The sequence below is a fragment of the Chlorocebus sabaeus genome, chromosome 15 (genome assembly GCF_047675955.1).
Source record: "Chlorocebus sabaeus isolate Y175 chromosome 15, mChlSab1.0.hap1, whole genome shotgun sequence".
Lineage (NCBI taxonomy): Eukaryota > Metazoa > Chordata > Mammalia > Primates > Cercopithecidae > Chlorocebus > Chlorocebus sabaeus.
Window position 1 is genome coordinate 14,590,310 of NC_132918.1, and position 18,423 is coordinate 14,608,732.

The 18,423-nt window shown below is 35.1% G+C and overlaps 1 protein-coding gene across 2 annotated transcripts in view; it reads right to left on the minus strand.

The window, feature by feature from the left end:
- Positions 1 to 18,423, minus strand: part of NAALADL2 (N-acetylated alpha-linked acidic dipeptidase like 2) — a 962,079-nt gene that overhangs the window by 781,689 nt on the left and 161,967 nt on the right. The gene's annotated exons all lie outside the window — the stretch shown is intronic.

The window sequence follows — 18,423 nt, forward strand, 5'->3', positions numbered from 1 at the left end:
CCAAGGATAACACCTGAGCAAATAAAGACTATACAAATACAACCCCTCTGAATCATTCCATTCAACCTTAACTGAAACAGGTGACAGAGATAATGCCAAAGCATAGAAACTGTTATTGCTATTGTTGTATTGTTGCCACATACAGAGTATCCCAATAAGTTAGGGACAGAGGGAAGACTGCAGGCCAAATTCAGCCTGCAGAAACGTTTCTTAGATATGCTCCTGAGTTTTCAAAATAACCCATTTGAATCTCTTTAGATGTGCTCCCCAGTACAGCACAGTTGCCTTCAATCTTTAATGCCATATTCCTTACCTGGGCTTCCCTGCATCTGAAGGCATTGCAGTTTAGGATCTCTGCCGCACAGTCTTCTCCCTTTACTTTAAACCAGAGGTATTTTTTCATCTGTATCAGAAAGATATTGCTTCCCATTAGCTCACCAATTTGATTTTTTTTTTTTTTTTTTTTTTTTTTTTTCAGACGGAGTTTTGCTCTTGTGGCCCGGACTGAAGTGCAATGGCCTGATCTTGGCTCACTGCGACCTCGGCCTCCCGGGTTCAAGCAGTTCTCCTGCCTCAGCCACCTGAGTAGCTGGGATTACAGGCATGCGCCACCACGCATGGCTAATTTATTTTATTTTATTTATTTTTATTTTTCTTTTTGAGATGGAGTTTTACTCTTGTTGCCCAGGCTGGAGCGCAGTGGCGTGATCTTGGCTCACTGCAACCTTTGCCTCCAGGTTCAAGTGATTCTCCTGCCTCAGCATCCCAAATAGCTGGGATTACAGGCACCTGCCACCATGCCCGGTAAATTTTTGTATTTTTAGTAGAGACGGGTTTCACCATGTTGGTCAGTCTGGTCTCGAACTCCTGACCTCAGGTGATCCGCCTGCCTCGGCCTCCCAAAGTGCTGGGATTACAGGTGTAAGCCACCGTGCCTAGTCTGAACTTTTTAGATATATTCTCTGGCCTCCTGCTCACTTGTGGCAAAATATTTGTTTTTTCCATCCTCAAACATTTCACTAGTCTTCAAAGTGCATGAGAGTTAACTAAAATATGCCTAGAGGTGTGTATTTTCTCATTAATATTGCCTGGAACTTTATAAACCCATTAAATCTATAGAATCGAGCACTTCTTTAGTACAGAAGAATTTTCTTCTATTGTTAACTTAATAATTCATTTGTTAGAATGACTTAACAGCCAGGTGCAGTGGCTTATGCCTGTAATTCCAGCATTTTGGGAGGCCAGGGCAGGTGGATGGTTTGAGCCCAGGAGTTTGATACTAGCCTAGGCAACATAGGGAGACCCCGTATTTACAAAAATTACAAAAATTGTCTGGGCATGGTGGTGTGCACCTACAGTCCCAGCTACTAGGGAGGCTGAGGTGGGAGAATCACTTGAGCCTGAGAGGTGGAGGTTGCAGTGAGCTAAGATCACGCCACTGCACTCCAGCCTGAGCGACAAAGTGAGACCCTGTCTCAAACAAACAAACAAACAAATAAACAAAACCTGAAAAACAAATATGGCTAAACAGAGATGAAACCAAGATGGAGGGATGGTGAATACAGATTTGTATTGTTATCCAGTCTTTTCGGATTCTGTATTTTCCCCATTAAAATACTTCTAGTGTTTTATTAAAATATTTTTGGAAACTTATGTCCTCTATGTTCTTGACACTTTCACTTATAAATTTGAAGGTGTTTCATGACAAAGTCTGGAAATAAATCATTAGCAGTTTGAAGGTACTTTCTTTGATAACAACAGCAGTTGCCACAATTTTGCACTTGAAATACTTATTTTATTTACTACACACAGTCACACTATATAGTACATGCTATTATATAACTTTCCTTGATAAGGAAATAGAATCAGATGGTTCATCTAACTTGATGAAAATTACATGGTTAAAAACTGGCAGATCAAGGAATTGTACATGATTGATTTTAAAGGTGATTCTGTCAACCACCCACTATTCTGTGTCATTATTTAATAGCTTTTTAGAAGGCAGTGCTGAGCAGTTTCACCCATCTCTGATAAAATATAAAATACATACACATGAAAACTTTTTTTCAGATGCCTGCTGCTCAACTGTAAACATTAAAACCCTCATCACACCTAGATTTTAGTTCACACATTCTATTATTCTCCACTAATGTTCCTCTAACCCAATTTTTAAAAATAATCAACAGATTATACCTTGACTAAGATCAAAAGCAATCATTACTACCAAAGTGAAAAAGTAGAATTCGAGATTCAGATTCCATTTCTGATATGCAGAATTTTAGTTATCTTACTTAAATCATCTCAAAAGGTAACAGATGCTTTTAGACATCCTCATTTTCTCTCGCCTTTATATCTAATAAACATTTTATACATGAAACGCTATTTGTATGCCTGGCGTGGGTGGCGATATCAGTCTCAGACTCATCTCCCTTATTGTTGTGTATCACTTAGAAATTCAGCAACTCGATCAGATCAATAGATTCTCTAAAATGTACATGTTACTCTGACAAATGAAAGCTGCTACCCTCTGCTACAGTGCACTCAATTTTGTCAATTTCTCTTCCGCTTATTAAAAAGTAAAACTGAAAGAAAATAAGATAATTACTGCCCTTTTCACTCTAATATCCTGTTCTCCTATACTATTGAAGATAATGTCTTAGATTTATTTTAAAAATTTCTGTTTCACTATAATGCATACAATAATATTCTGAGAATAGTGAACATTTTTACGCATGCGCCATTTAGTTTTTCTCATTTCCTCTTACCTATGATTTCTAATAATGTTTACTCACTTTAAATAAGGATAATGGTTTTGTATTTTTTCTTTAAGATGTCATCCACCTAGCAGGTATCTCCTATTTCAGGTTAAGATACACAAAGCATCCGCTTTGCCCTTTTTGCATTTCAGTAGTCCACTCACAGCTGCTGCTTAGTTATTGTCTCCATTTTTTCTTGCTGTTGTTGTTGCTACTTTTCAGTACCTGAGCTTCCATTGGCTTCATACAAAGCACAAACAGACATTTATAATTATATGAATATTAATCATAGGGTACTTGGGCAGTTCAAATTTTAATATAGATTGCTCCACTTTAATGATATTAGTTTACATAATTACATAAATATAATATATAAAATAAAGGGTCATGTGATTTATAAAAATCGCATATTTCCATTATTTATCTTTAACTTCATAAAATTATATAAAAAGGAAAACTGATGTTATTATCCTTTTTTTAAGGAGAAAAAACTGAAGGATAGAAGGATGTACTAATTAAAATAAATATGATCAAAAATGGTGGAAGCAAGTGATTTCTGATATTAAAGAACTTTTCCACTGCTATCCTATAGTCCCACAGAATTGTACAGTCTCAAAACTCTGTTACCTTCACAAAGTAACCATTATATATCTAACATTTTATTACCAAGTCCTGTCAGTGAATTAGCTAAGTTATATTTAAAAGAAACAGAAAGGGATATGGAGCCCAAACAGACATCTCAGAAATCTGAGTTATGTTCCTCAGTAAAGTTGTAATGCCTGGAAGTGCCATACTCTGTACTCTGTCTATAGGAGATTGGTCTCTTGTTGAATCACATTCATTATTTTGCATTCTAGTATGAAGTGTTTCATTTTTATTACTGCTATCAAGAAATATATTTGTTATAAAATTATTTTAGCAGACAATGAGTAGTATGTCATTCAGTATCTCTGTATGGTAAGGTTTAAAGTATTTCTAGAATTTTTTTCATAGCCCCTCAAAAACATGAGAAGTTGATAAGCTTTCCCCTTTTTGACAATAAAAAATCTATAGCCAATGGTGTTTCTTATTTTCTTCTGGAAAACAGGAATGTCCAACTCAGATTAGTTTCTCAATTGAAAAAATAATATCAACTTTATGACACACACATTTTCGTTCTCCCTTTTCCTACTAGACTATTATCTGTCTCATTGAATAAATGCTATTTATGTGATAAAAAACAATGAGACATAAATTTAAATATGAATAAATTACACTTAAAATCAAGAGAAGTCCAATATGTTTAACATTTTAAAAATCTCTTACATACTATTTATCCCCAATCATTACATCTTTATGACTTGAGTGCTGATTTGGATACTTCTTAGAGTTGAGAGAGTGTATTTGTATTCTACATCTCCCTAGTGCCCAGAGTGGTATTTTGTTATTTATTTATTTAGACCTTGAAAATATTTTGACATGCAAAAGATCCTATTGGAAGACTTTCAGATGCAAATAATTACTTCAGTACAACTATCTTCTAATCAACCAATCAGAGAAAGAAAATTCCATAATATTCCTAACAGTCAAAGCAACCAACTCTGGGAAACTGGAGGTTATTAAAACAAACAAACTGCAGGGCTCTTCCAGAGCAGGGAGAGTATCACACTTATCTTTGGTATCCCCAGTGTCTGGTACCGTGTTAGACTTTAGGTAGACGCTTCACAAATTTCAAGTGGATGGATGAATTAATCATTTAAGATGGTGCAGGTGGAATATGTGCTTTGAGCAGTCTTTCTCGAGTAAGAATTATTTCTGTTGATCCATCCATATATTCCCAGTCAATTTCTCTCAGCCAAACCATGCCTTTCAGAGTTGGCAGGCAAGGATTTGGCCAGGATTAGAAAGAAAGGTAACTGGACCACAAACGGGATTAAATGATTGACCCTGGCCTTATTAACTAAGCTTTAACTGGGTTTAACCAGCCATGGCCATAGGGAGCAGCAAGGTTCATAATCTTTAATTGCACCATTCTCTCTAACTGTCTAAATATTATGGACTTGGAAGAAAGGCCAACTTGAGAAGACATAAATGGCATGACATATGCTACATTGTAGGTTTTTAATATGAGCCAAAATCAAAATCCATTTGTCAGGTAATTGTCCAATGTTTTATTCACAGAAATCAAGCAGACAATTGGAGTCCTTGAAATTTCTCTATTAGAACATATAGCCCCCAATCCAGTAATATCCCATAATAGTTACAAACTATTTATTTGTACCCTGTGTATTAGTCCATTTTGTATTAGTCCATCATGCACTACTGTAAATACCTGGGGCTGCATAATTTATAAAGAAAAGGGGTTTATTTGGGTCACCATTCTTTAGGCTATACAAGAAGCATGACACCAGTATCTGCCTCTGGTGAGGGCTTCAGGAAGCTTTCAGTTACAGTGCAAGGTGAAGGAGAGTAGGTGTGTCACGTGGCAGGAGAAGGAACAAGAGAGAAGGAGGAGGTACCAAGCTCTATTTAACAATCAGATCTCATCCGTACTAATAGAGTAAAACGTCACTCATTACCATGAGGAAGACAATAAGCCATTCATGAGTAACTCCCAATCCCATGACCTAAACACCTCCCACCAGGTCCTACTTCCAACACAGAAGATCACATTGCAACATGAGATTTGAAGGGGACAAATATCTAAACTACATCACCCTATAATATCCAAGTTCTCCAAATACAGTACTTAACAACTTTGCACTTATGGACTTTACTGCATTTAATCTATCAATTAGAAAACAATGCTTAAGTATCTGTACATGCAAAAATATAAAAACACTCCCCTCATCTCACCCCTATTAAAGAGCAATACAACAAGCAAAAATGTATAAAAGACAGGTTTGCAGATAAGAAGAGCTGGGCTATGAAGATTGCAAATAAGGGTAAGATTGTGTGGAAAAGACTTGGCAGTTTGACTTGTGCACAAGCTCAATATGAAACACTTGAGGAGCAAGAGGGTGAGGCCATTGCATTTTGTACACACCTCTATTAGTGCACTCAAATTGATTTGTGAGTTTTCATACCATGGGTGTGTTGCCCTTAATACCTTGTAAGCTATCTGAAGACCTGAGTTGTATCTTTTTTGCCTTCGTATCCCAGAGGGAGCATACAACTAGGCACTGCACTGGTTTATAAAATATTTTTTTACTCAAATATTTATTGACCATGTATACTTTGTATAGTATTATACAGGTACTAGAAACACAGTGCCTAACAGAAAAGGCATGGTCCCAGCTCTTACTGAATTTAAAGTCCTGTTTATGAAGGAACAAATGGACAAAGAAATAAATGGACAAATTGAGCATATTCAGTGAAGAGCAATTAGACCTTCGACTAAGGACAGGAGACCTTCACAACTTTATCCCCTTTTGATAGTAACTTTCTTTCAATTTCAGGGAATTCTGATATACCATCCTCCCACCAATAATCACAAAAATGCAGAAAAGTTTGTCTTCTGCTATCCTGTTTATTCCTATAGCCAAGAAGATTTTGTCATGTTTTGTGTTCTGTAGTCAGCATTCTGAAAATGACAGTCTTTCCTCCTCAGAAGACAACATGAATTATAATATTGAATACGCTATGGCAAACCAAGCTTCCCAGAGGTGCTAATATCTTTGCTGGAGACAGGCAGCCCTGGCAGGGAGTCCAAAGGCAGAGGAATTCTGGAAAGAGAATGTGAGAGACAGACAAGGAAGAGAAACCAGGGCCCAGTATAATAAATTCTAGTCGCAAGTAGTTTGGCTATTCACACCAAAGGTATTGAAGAACCTTTGCTGACTTCTGAACTGGTATGTGGCAGAATCAAAGTCATATTTTGAGATCATAGTCCAGTAGTTAGACATAGTCTATATTGTTATTGAAAAAAAGCTGAAAACAAGTAAGGCCAGTTAGGATGATACTACAATAGATCAGTCATAAATTATTAAGTTCCCAAACAGTGATGGTGCCAGTGATGCCAGAAATATAACTGAAGCTTCCAGCCTGATGAAGGGGAAAATGGTGGTGCCACGAACAGGATCAGGTTCATAACGAAAAGGAACACATTTAGAATTAAGAGAGAATAAGAGAATCTAGACAATGATATATTTTCAAATGCAATTCACTGCAGTGAGGTGGAGATTCATGATTAAAGTTTGAAGAAACATCAGTTTGAAACACAGATGTGAACTGTAAGTGTTCTTTTCATCTTAAGAAAATCCTGACAAATCACATCATTGATAGTAACTTCAGTGCCCTTTGCTAACTGGTGAACAATTGAGAAGCAACTTCTGGTTTCCCTTGAAATCATCAAGAACCAAGCCCTACCAATCTTTCCAGTATTATTTTCAGAACTTTGGGAATCTGGTAGGATTAATGTCTGGCTCAATGGCAGAAAGAGGTCTCTGAATACTAAATGCTGTGCATGCCCCCAACAGAATCTGTAGATTTCCAACATTCATTCATTCATTCTCTCATCTTTGTTAGTTGTGTGCTTATTATGTGTAACATATTGTGATGGGTTATGGTCAAAAATGGGAGAGATCTAGTCTCTGTTGTCATAAAGATCATACATTATTTCTGGAATGAAGAACAAACTCCTTCTTCCTAATAGCATATGCTTGAAGCTTCTACCTACGGATATCTCAGGCTGACGCTGAAGAATTTTATTAGGTATGTAAATTTTGGATGCAACTAAATAATTTGTATAAGAAAAATACATTTACAAATATATTGAGTGATATTTGATACTGCATAATATACTGTAAGCTTAGTATTAGGGAGAGCAGACTAATGTCATTCTTAAGTAGGTTGTAGTTATGCTCACAACTGCTTAACGGCATTTCACAGGGGAAAAGGAAGGAGGAAAGAAGCTGAAAATGGTCAATGAAGTGAAGTTAGATCACTGGTAAACTCATAACTTAGGCTTGTACCATTTGGTCAGTTTTCTAATGGCCATAACTTAATGATTCAATTAGTTTCCTGGGAGCAAGGATAAGTACATGTTCAATGTTCTGTATCATATTACTGATTAGAATCTGCCAAAGCCATGTCTAGCTGAAGCTTATGAGCAATGAAAACAAAATTACTTTATATATGTTAGAGTTCTGCTATGAATAGACAGATGAATATACAGCTGTTGACAATAAAAATAAATAATTAAAACAAAATTAGTATGTAGAGTTATTTTCTTAAAGATTAATTTCTTAGTTGATTATAATTTTCATAGTAATTTATTCAAGGCATTGAAGGGCTTACCAAGTATAGGCAGACACTGTGCTGAGCACGGTAGATGAAACAAGTATGAACTTTGGGGCTTTTACATGAACACCTTCCAGAAGAAATGTGACCCAGAAACAGCAGCATAGTCCACCTAACTTATGTAAAACTTGTTTTAGAAGTATGAATCACAAAATAAATGCCAGTCAGCTCAGCAGGAGTAGTATAATATTATGCCTACAGTAATCATCAGTAATGATTAAGGGCATGGTGGTATAATAATTAAAGATAATTAAAGTATGATATTTCACAAAATGAGGAAAGTAGGAGGTGGTCTCTTTCAAGAAGACAAAATGGCAAAAAAAGTTAAATGCTTCAGCATAAACACTTACCAAAAGAAAGTAAGCTTCCATGAAGATTCTAAAGTTTTAGTGGTCAGCCTTTATGCTGGTTTTTTTTTTTTTTTTTTTTTTTTTTTTATGTCACAGTAAAGCTACCTTTACCAATAGATATAAAACACTGGTTATGTTATTTGGAATGGAGGCACTATGTAAACTTAGCATGCTCTTTTGCCAGTGTTGTGGCTCTTCAGTGTGAAGAATCCGTTTTTTATTTACATGGAAGACCACACGGCAATGTGATACTTGTCACTTTTAATAAGTTGAATGCCATTTTAACTGTGGTAGTGTAAATATACCCCAGCTGATAAATTATTTTTGTAATCATTGCGGTAGATGTGTACATGATGAGCTGGGGGAAACTAGAATGAAGCTTGCTTAACTCCTCGTTTTCAGTTGGTCATCAACCAATAAGTATTTCACATCTGTTTACAACCAGCCTGTTATATTTACTATGTCTGAAAACCAAATGAACATTATTCTGACATTTGTAAACATTTCCAGTATAAATAAAAAATTAATAACTCAAATTTATGGACATATATAATAACATAATTTTTAGGCCATCTCTTGTTGCTTTCTCTATTTTGCTGAATGAAAAAATGGCCTGGCACCTGTTAATTTGCCTGCTTCCAGAGATGTCTGCAAGAGCCGACTAAAATCTCAAATATACAGGACTTTATGAAAGACATGACCAATTCACCTTGTGTACGTATTTGATGGATGTTTTACATATTAATTTTGACATTGGTATAAGAGCCGTGAACATGGAAGAGCCATCCCCGTACATCTTTACTGCAAATGAAAATACTGCTACTAAAAGACAAGCTTTAGTCACTCTTTAGAATGATTGATATTTTGAATATAAACATGGAGACCTCTTATCCAAAATGTGGCATGACTGTGCAGGATGCTGATATCATTTTTGACAGGTTTTATGTGACCCTAAACCAGTGAAGGATAGTGTTGCAGGGCCACCTTTCGTGTGCTCACCACTCTGATTTCCTGAAGTAATGAACTTCAGGGGCTCCGCTTAGTAGCAAAAGCCATGATACTTAAAAAATGCACATGCGTCTCAAAAGTTGCCCACAGAAGACAGAAGGGACTGGCCAATGACCTAATCTGATTTTTCCTTTACTCTGAAGAAGGGAATACTGTAGAAAACTGCTTCAGTGCCCCCCCAAAATAATATTCAGAAATATTATTTAATGATAATTGGACAATTACCCAAGGTGGGGAAACAAAAATCATGAAAAGAGAAAATTATTCTGGGAAGAGACTGGCATATTTCTATTTTTAGTCTGAGTCTTCATGCAGGGCTTTGAAATCATTTCATGTTTTTGGGAAATCAGATTACCAATCACATAAAAATAGGCCTGCTGACTCCTGAGAACTTTGGAGGATCAACTAGGACACATTGACAATATAATAAGGGTCGAGGAGGAAGGATTCCTTGTATGTACAGAATTGCACGACCTTCTCCCTGTTTATACTGACATCTAAGCAGTGCCAGAATTGGCTGGACAGATTCAAATCCCTGGTCTGCCACTTAGTGAGCAACCTTGTGCAAATAACCTCCACCCACCTTGAAGGATGGTTATGAAGATTAGCAATACAATATATAAAGTATTTAGTTTGACGCTTACAACATAACAGGAACTTAGAAAACAGTGTCTGGATATTTTATTTAGTTTAATCTCACTAGGGCACAAATCTGTATATAAGATATATGGTATAAGTTATGTATCTATGAAAAGCAATGTGAGAAAAAAAAAAAGAAAAGCAACTGGAGAAAATTATTTTAAGTCTTCCAATTGAGTTATTACTTCTACCAAACCCATTCTATGGGTAAGTAGTTGTGTTGCATTGTCAACTGAAATACTCTAAGCAAGTAGCTGATTAACTGGTATGAAAATGCAAGTAGATAGAAGAAATGAGATGTCGTGTTTGATAAAGCATTAGTGTGACTATAGTAAACAATAATCTATTGTATATTTCAAAATAGCTAGTAGAGAATAATTTGAATGTTCCCAACATAAAGAAAATGTTTATAGTCATACATATCCTGATCACCCTGAATTGATTATTACACATTATATGAATTTATCAAAACATCACCATGTATCCTGAAAGTAGGTGTATTTATTATGTATCAATAAAAGATAAAAAGAAAAGAAAATATTCTAAGGAAGAAACATAATTCCATTATGATTCCTGTGACCATTCATACAAAAGTAGTTGTTTTCCTTTTCTGGGAGATCAAATGTGGCATCTAATTATTAAAAATGCATGATTTAATAATACTAAAAATTCTACTTCTCTAATAAGATTTCTTTAATTTGCACATATGTATATATACAAATTAAATATATATATATTTTAATAAAGCACATTTCAGAAGAAACCTCAGAGATAAGCACTTTTATCGACACCTCAGTGATAACCCCTTTAGCAGGGGTTAATCTTACCATACATACTCATACAAAAAACTGGAATCTTCTGGTGTGTATTGTTTTATAATCAATATTTTTTCAGTGAGCAGCGTATCCTAAGCATCTTTTCTTGTCAATAGATATGCTACTGCTGCACTATTGTAATGAGTCATATAGTATTCTATTATATGGATATACTACATTTCATTACAAAAATTGCTATTGTTAGATATATAATTTGTGAGATAGTACTAAATCAAACTTACATATAGTAAGAACTCTATATATTTAGTAAATGAAATAACGAGTGGAAAATAGTAAAATTTGGTCTTTTTATTTATTAAAATATATAATTCATGATATAATAGTTTGCTTCAACTTAATTGAGACATACTAATGGAGTTTCAGGTGAATATTATACTATTCAGAATATCAATGTTTCCCCTCTGTAAAATGTAGATGAGTTCCTGGAAATGAGGGATTTATAAGGCAAATAAAAAGTCCCTCCCCCAAAAACAATAGAAAAATAATTAGAGGACTGATTATCAAGTATTTATGTCAACAAATTAACAACTAAGTTAAATACATGATTTTTCATATGTTTAATATTACAATGATATTTTTATATGATGTTTTAAAACACTTTGACCCTCATAAATTACTTATTTTTATAAATTTTGACACCAAAATATTTTACAAAATAATTTTATTGCAATAACATGAACAAGCTTTTCTTCAAAATAAGTTATTCTATTTAATTTACTATACTATTTACTAGTATATTAAATACTATACTATTTACTATTAAATTACTATACTATTTAATAGTAAAACTATTTTAGTATGTTACCAAAAGTTAGAAAATTTAGATCTAAGTTGACTTTTAACTGCTGCTGTGAAACTAAATGACATATTTTCAATTTTCTTCTTCTGTTTTCTGAAACACATTATATTTAATATGATTTCAATCAGACAGGAAAAGGCCAAGGCATTCCTTAGTGCTTGAACTGTGATGAACGGACACCAGCACAAGTGTTTCCTAAAATTAAGTATCTTTATGCTTTATCAGGTCTCAGGCAAGAAGATGAAAAAAGTCAGTCCTAAAGTGTGACATGAGAGTGATCAAACAGCGACTGCTTAATGCACTTCTCTAATGGCAGAACAGCCTTTTCCCTAATGTTCAAGTACTTTTATCTTGAACGGGCTTCTCCTGTTCTTTCAAGAGCTTTTCAAAAATGCATGCACACATATACATTGATTAATTGAAAAATATGGAAAAATGCCTCCACATGTTGTTGTCATGGTTTCCTTTCACATAGTAAACAGTAGAGCTAAACGTGATACTGAAGTGTTAAGTTCACCAAATGGTGTGTTTTTAAGCCTAGTCTCAAATTATAATATTACAATTTTTAAATTCAGTTTTCTTTTTGCCATGTTATGACCTTTATATGTCTACGCTTCCATGAAAGGACGCACAACTGATTTGTTTGTAATCTGACAAATGTTAGCTGAGTTGACATGTTTTTAATTGAAAAAATCTAATACACACGTAACTAATGTTAAATGAATAAAGACCTAAAAATTAGTCTTTAAAATGTGAAAGTAGCATTCCTAAGCTATATGTGAAAAGCAAGAGATCCAGTACCCTTATGAAAGAAAAGAGAGAAAGAGGGAATAAAAAAAGGAATGGAAGATGGATGAAGGGAGGAAGGGAGAAGGAAAAGAAAGAGAGAAACAGAAGGTGCAATATGAATTTTACACTTCTAGTATTGTAAGTGTTATGGATTTAAAATCTAATTAGATAGTGTTTGGGATGCAGAAATAATTTTGTAGTCCTGTAAAATACAAGTAATTTTGTAACATTAGCAATAAATGGAATAGAAAGAGTTTTAGGTGAATATTACATTCTGGTATATTATAACTTACACACATTTAATTATAGCATCCAAATCCTTTTAAAACAGTATGTGTCATTCACTCATGTCCAAATGGTTTGTATCAATTATTCATTTGTTTAACCTATATTTTATGATGAACTTTTGTTCTGGGTACTGGGGATACATTATGGAACAAAATAGTCAAAAAATTTTTGAGCTAAAAGAGGCTAATTTCTAGCAGTCAGACAATATGAAGCAGTAAAATGTATTTTATTTAACATCAAATTATGTTAAAAATGAGTAAGATTAGGCAGTAAGGATTGTGTTTAGGGATGGGGGTGGAGGTGGATGTTGTAGCTTTCAATATAGTTGCCAAGGAAGGAAGCAAGGATATGAGAGAGTAAACCATACAGATACCTAACAGAATGCATAACTGGCAGAAGTGACATCATGGGCAAAGACCTAGAGGTGACGGCATACCTGTCCTGTGTGAGGAGCAGTAGGAAGAAGAATCACAGAAGATAAGGTTGGGAAGATAATATGGACACCTGCCATTACACGTCTGTGTGTATGTTTGTAATCATGTACAGCCCTGGTGGCTACTGTAAAAGTTAAATGACTTGCTTAATAGCACCCTTGGCAAATGACAGAGGTCGGATTTCGACCTGGATGTCAGTTTCTGATCCAGTTTTTTTAGAGTGTGACCCTGTGGCTGATGTAATACACGCACCTTAAATATCATAAGATCAAGGTTTAAATGCTGCTATGCCTCAGGTTGTGACAAATTATTACTGTAAGATTGGTTCTGAGAACCAATCAAAACTTAAGGAGTGAAAATCAGCACATGTGAGAGGAAGGAATTGAAGAAAACCTCCCCTGGTCCCAAAGAGCTAGGGTCTTACGAGACCAGGAGAGTTGTATATAAAGATGGGCCACTTCTGGATGGACTAGAAAGTCAGAAAACATTCAGGGGTGTGGTTCAAATTCTTGAAGACTTTTCTCAAATGGAACATTTAATCAAGAGAGCTATCATCAGAATTAGGCAATTTATTAATTCATTTATCAAACAAATTTGTGGGCTGGTGCAGTGGTTCATGCCTATAATCCCAGCCCTTTGGGAGGCTGAGGAGGACAATCACATGAGGCCAGGACTCCGAGATCAGCCTGGACAACATGGCAAAACCTTGTCTCTACTAAAAATACAAAAATTAGCTGGGCATGGTGGCGCATCCCTACAATCCCAGCTACTTGAGAGTCTGAGGCACAAGAATCACTTGAACCTAGGAGGTGGAGGTTGCAATGAGCCGAGATCACACCATTGCACTCCAGCCTGGACAACAGAGCAAGATCTTGTCTCAAAATATATATATATATATAAAATGTATAAAATATATATATGTGTGTATATATATATACACACACAACTAGGCTATATTGGACAAAAGTAATATAAAATGTATACATCTGTTTCTACATTTACAAAGTGGTTTTGTTTCTGAAATGTTGGAGATTATACAAATATGTTTAAATGAAAATCTATTTTCTTATATTTAACAGAAAGAACATTTTTAGAATAGAGGTTGGCAAACTTTTCTGTAAAGGGCTGGGTACTTATGCTTTGAGGCTTTGCAAGGCAACTGTTTCCCGTCACAACCACTCAGTTTCCGTTGTAGTGTGAAAGCAGCCATGGACAATACTAAACGCATAGGCATGGCTGTGTTCCAACAAACTTTACTTACAAAAACAGGTGGTGGACCAGATTTGGCCTGAGGGCTGTAATTTTTCAACATTATTCTAGAAGGATAAAAAGATAATGTCCATAACACATTAATATGAAAAATAAAAAAGTTATTTTACCAAAGATAGTAACTATATAAAATGACAATTCAGGAGTAAACATTTTCATTTCTCAATTAACTCATGGGCCAGGCACGGCGGCTCACGCCTGTAATCCCAGCACTTTGGGAGGCCGAGGTAGGCGGATCACCTGAGTTTAGGAGTTCGAGACCAGACTGGCTAACATGGTGAAACCCTGTCTCCATTAAAAATAAAAAATAAAAAAATTAGCCATGCGTGGTGGCATGTGCCTGTAATCCCAGCTTCTTGGGAGGCTGAGGCAGGAGAATCCCTTGAACCCAGGAGGTGGAGGTTGTAGTGAGCCGAGATTGGGCCATTGCACTCCAACTTGGGCAACAAGAGCGAATCTCCATCTCAAATAAATAAATAAGTAAATAAATAAAATAACTCACACTGACTCAAAGAATCTTAGCTTACAATACTGTCCACATTCTCTCAATTGTCTCCTGCATAGGGAATTTTGCTTGGACAAACTCAGCATACCCAAACTTAACACATTCATTAATTTTGCTGACATTGCCATCCATTCTTTTTTTCTGTGCTTTTTCTAAAGATTAGGTTTTTACCATGAAACTGAAAACCTTCTTATTGACTATAATGGTGATAGCTTTTTACAGTTTTTCCATGCTTTAACATGTTTTCCAATTACAAGACTAATTTTACTAAAATAACAATCCTTAATAATCCCACCCTGATTCATAAAAGAGTCTTAGGATATCCAGATAGTGTGCTGGGAGAAAACTGGAGGGAACATAACTTAGTAATACACTTGAAATGGCTTGAGATTAAGGTTTCTTGGCACATATCACACGTTGGGGCCTCTGCTGTCCTCATGTATTAGTTGGGACTTTCTTGTCTACAACTACCATCAAGCCAACTCAGACGTCATAAAGCAAAAGGGAAAACTTTTAGAAGGATACTGAGGTGTTTCAATGAACAATCAAGCTGAGCTATAGGCCAGAATGGAATAAGACTTCAGATTCAAGTGGAGCTACAAACTTAAACACCATCGTTTCTCCAACTCTCTTCTCTGCTTACCTAATATTGGCTTTACTATTCTCTTTTGCTTATATCACATTTGTCTGTAGACAATAGAAAAGAAATTTGCTGAGACTGAAGTTTTACATGGAAAGTGGTCCAGTGACCAACAAGCTGGGTCAATGATTACACATTAGATTAGAATTTCAAGCTTCAAAACTTGGAATAATCAGATTTAGTCTCTCTCTCTCTCTCTCTCTCTCTCTCTCTCTCTCTCTCTCTCTCCCTCCCTCCCTCCCTCCCTCCCTCCTTCTCTCCCTCCCTCCCTCCCTCTCTCCCTCCTTCTCTGTGGCTGAATCTGTAAGATCACATTAGAAGCCCTTCTGTGGGCCCCTCAACCATGGCCAAGAGAATAGGGCTATGTACAAATATGGCTGCCCCAAATTATGGATCAAGGAGGAAAAAAGTCAGTTTCTGGAAGAATGAGAGGTGAGTTATGCAGTAAATCATAAAACAGCGCAAATCCCAAGGTCCAAGACATTTTGGTAGAAGTCAAAATCTGGTAATTCTGATAGGAGTGCCTATATTTATTTTTTAAAGATGGTAATCTCTTTATTACTTTATACCAAACATTGTGTAATCTAATTGTCCATAATTTTTTAAGTGTTGATCATGTCGATTACATGTGAGAAACAAGTAAAAAATGCAGAATCTAGTAGAATCTTATAGCTATGAATTGTCTGAGAACTATGAACTATCCTGTACAGACTATACTCTTGCTTTGTGACACTATACTATACAAGTAGACAAGGTCCTGCTAAGGCTAGAATAGACAGTTCAGATAAAGGATGCCAATGGAAGTGCAAAATCATTTCACTAAAAGACAAAGGCAAGAGGATCTCATTAGCAAAATTATTTCACGTTTCTCTTTCAGTTGGCCCAAAACTGGTTGAAAACTGATGGTGAATCCATGACTTCAAACAAACAAACAAAAAACCATTGTGTTTCTCCATTTTTATCCTGTGAGATAAACTTACCTTAAGTTCAGAGAGAAAATAGAACCACTTAACAAAGCTATATTAAGATAATTTTGCTGCCAAAACAAACATTTGGAAACAGTAACATAGAAGCAAGATGGTGATGCCAGAACCTGTTATGAGAACAGACTAGAGATGCCAAATGAAGGTCAAGTGCTTTAAGGCTCTTAGAAAGTGATGTTCTTTCAGCAAAATATTCCCCAGTGTACACTTAGCCCTTTGGAAGATGTGGTATAATTGGCTTTGAGTAAATAAAAATAAAGCTAAATACTTTTAGTCCATATGGCTGTTAATTAATTTTTACTTGATTTGGACTATAGATAGTCAAAAAGATCATTCCTTCACTCCCTTAGTTTATCTAAGGGAATGAAGATTAAAAGCAACGTTATTGGCCAGGTTAAAACTGTTTGTTATATAATATTAGATTATAATAGTATTTTGTATGGAATTAATCAAGATCCACCCCACAATTATAAACACACCAGTTCGAATCACTGCTCTTTGCCATTGGGAGTGATATTAAATTCCAGTCAATTAAACATGTTCATCCTTGTGTGATTAAACTCAAACAATGTCAAGAAACATCATAGCAAGCAAGTCAATTACTTAGGCATCATTTTGTCAACATTTATTTGTTTCATTTCTTCCTATTACATAATATTACATAAATATATTATTTTGATAAAAACCAATAAGTAAACTTGGCATAAATGTAAAAATCAAGAAATGCTGCTTATGTTGTAAACAGACCTAGATTTTGCATTTAAAAGATTAGCTAATATATATTGCTATTGAATTTTTGGCATCCATGATTAAATAACTAAGAAAGTGTTTTGTGACTATCCAGTGAGAGTCCAAATGTCTTCATCTTTCAGAAGCAAGGAAACTTAATCAAAATAACATAGACCCATGTTACTAAGCAACAGTCTAGAGGTAAATAAGAGTTAATTGATATTTTCATATATAGTCTGAAGGTATCATTTTAACTTCTTCCAAAGACAGCAGACCTTCTATAGGAAGATCAAAATAGTTACGTGGGTAATAATACATAATTTGTCAAATCAGCATATACTCTTACTGCTCAATGATTATATCACCTGGCCCTGTTTTTACTTCTTTGGATTAGAAAACATGGCTTTCATTTACAGTGGTGTGTTAACCATATTAACATTTTAATATGTATATAATGATTGTATGTGGCATTTCATCCTTTGGGAAATAGTCTCACAAAAATTAAGTATTAAATTTACTATATACTGATAAACACTAATGAAAATTGTTTCCTTCTCTGTCCTTACTCTACCCTGTAGGACAGTGGTTCTCAGATTAACATGGACCAGCAGCATTAGCATCACCAGAGAATATGTTAGAAATGTAAATTCTTACACCCTATCCCAATCTGAAACAGAAATTTGGGAATGAGGCCCAACAAGCCATATTTTAATAAGCTCTCCACGTGGTTCTGAAACAGCCACAGTTTAAAACTACTGCTCTAGAAAGATAAAATTTATCATTAGCAACTGGTCATCATCAGATTGATGTTACATATTAGATTAATATGATTGAAATGTTACATTTAGATTTGTCTTTTTTCACAAAAGACTTATTTTTAAGGAATAAAATAAACATATAGCATTTATTTAAAACAACAACAACAACAACAACCACCTTTCCTTTGCATCTTACTGAACTTAGAGTACTCATTTTGCTCACTGTATGGAATAAAATTTTCTGGCATCTCTTTATAAAAAATGATGGCTGGACCAAACATGGAACTGCAAGGAATCCTGGAAGATTGATTAGCTCCAAACCCTAGCCTAGATTGGGACCTGCCTTACCCTATAACCTTA